This window comes from Dipodomys merriami, unplaced genomic scaffold, assembly GCF_024711535.1.
Source record: "Dipodomys merriami isolate MVZ:Mamm:240054 unplaced genomic scaffold, mDipMer1.0.p SCAF_50, whole genome shotgun sequence".
NCBI classification, from domain to species: domain Eukaryota; kingdom Metazoa; phylum Chordata; class Mammalia; order Rodentia; family Heteromyidae; genus Dipodomys; species Dipodomys merriami.
The window spans coordinates 9,953,498-9,955,252 of record NW_027206069.1 but is presented as its reverse complement, the minus strand read 5'-3'; positions in this window follow the sequence as shown (position 1 = coordinate 9,955,252).

Sequence of the window (1,755 nt, the reverse complement as noted above, 5' to 3'; positions counted from 1 at the left end):
GAACAGAGTTTTGTATCTAACCACGCTATTTCTGGCTTCTGTAACATGCTTTGCTAAGAAAATTATATTACCCCCATATTCCCCCTTTTGATAACTAACCTCACCAGTTAATCAATAAGCCCACACACTACTAACTAACCCCACCCCGCAGTCAGCCCCCTGGTGTGAGCGAACGATTAGGCGTCGACTCGGACAAAGGTCACTTCCTCATACCAAGGGCCGGAGACACACAACTCGGCACGTACACCGAGGGACCCCCTCGAACAGTGATTGGCCAAAACACATGATTTGTTTTAAAAGGATTGGCTGCCTGCGTGCAGACCAGGTTGTAACACTTTAAATTTACTGGCTGAAAAAGCGCGGGCACTCCTGTAACGGACAGAGGGGTCCCATAAAAGGACCATCCCCGGGACTGCTCGGGGTTCCCAGCCACTGACCCGAACCTTGCGGATCTCGAGGTCATGTGCACCTGGGAACCTGGGCATGCCCAAATAAAACCCTCTTGCCTTTTGCATCTGGTGTCGTCTGACTGGTGCTTGGGGCAGGGAGGTCCTGATATGGGGGACACCCGAAGTCGGGGGTCTTTCAGTATGAGTGGTGGTGTTTGGAGGGACTGGACCATCATTGCTGAGGAGTTGGATAGCATGCTTTCTTGGGTACATTGCAGTGTTGGTATCTGATGTTTAAACTAGCAGTATTATGATATTTGTTGGATTAAAGCAAATGGCACTGGTTCCATTATGACTCGACTAAAGTCCACTAGCTTGAAAGATGAATTCCAGGAAGGGAAGCTGCTGAATCGCCAGCGGCAAGACGGGAGGGTTTTCAGAAAAGCCTGGCGCCAAGAGGATCAGATTCTGACTCTGTTGGTTGTACCTACTGAAGCTCAGCTGCAGACAGAGATGTGTTCTGTGCTAAAGATTTCTTCTACTTTTTTCCTGCCAACCCACAGACCAGTGCATATAAACAGGAAGATGAGCCCTTGCCTCATGAAGCAAGACAGATAAATAAGAAGCTTAATGGTTTCTGCCACCTACAGTCCAAGCCAGATGAGCTTTTTCTCCCACCCTTTCTTTCTAGAGAAAAGGGAGTCTTAATCCTTCATAATGTCCTTATTTACTCTGGAAGAAAAAATCTAGTCTTCTGGAACACTTTAGGACACCAAGAGTCTGACTCAGCAAGGAATTAAGTGACCAAAATGAAATTTATGTTTCAATAGGATGCAGCTAATCCTTAGTGATTAACTTGGAGTCTGCTTTGGAAAAGAAATCCCTGCCTAATGAGCCTGGTCAGCAAATGTGGGCCTCCCCAAGTAAAATGCAACCGTTGAGGAAATCGCCAAAGGGATGAGTGCAGCTGGCCCTTCTGCTTTGAGACTCTTCTTCCTGAGGAAGAGATGGTCTGACTGAGCTAGGCTTCATTGTGAAGAGCAGCTTCGGAGCAGGTACGGTGGGTCATGAGGCCAAAAACAGGGTGGATTTCTCCAAACTGTAAGATAGAACTTGACCCTCCAAAGGGAGGCAGCCAAGGAAAATCTCAGAATGGTTTATCTCAAGAAGGAAGAGACAACCCCCTCTTCTTTAAGGTCTCTGTCTTTCTTGACCAATTACTGGGTAATCCAGGTCAGATCCTCTGATTACTCAGAAATTTCTGATGTTAATTCCTGCTTCCTGCACCTTCCTAACACCTTAGGTACACACATCCACCTGGTTTTGGAAGACACCCTCCCCCAATAAGGACTAAACAGACTCCTGC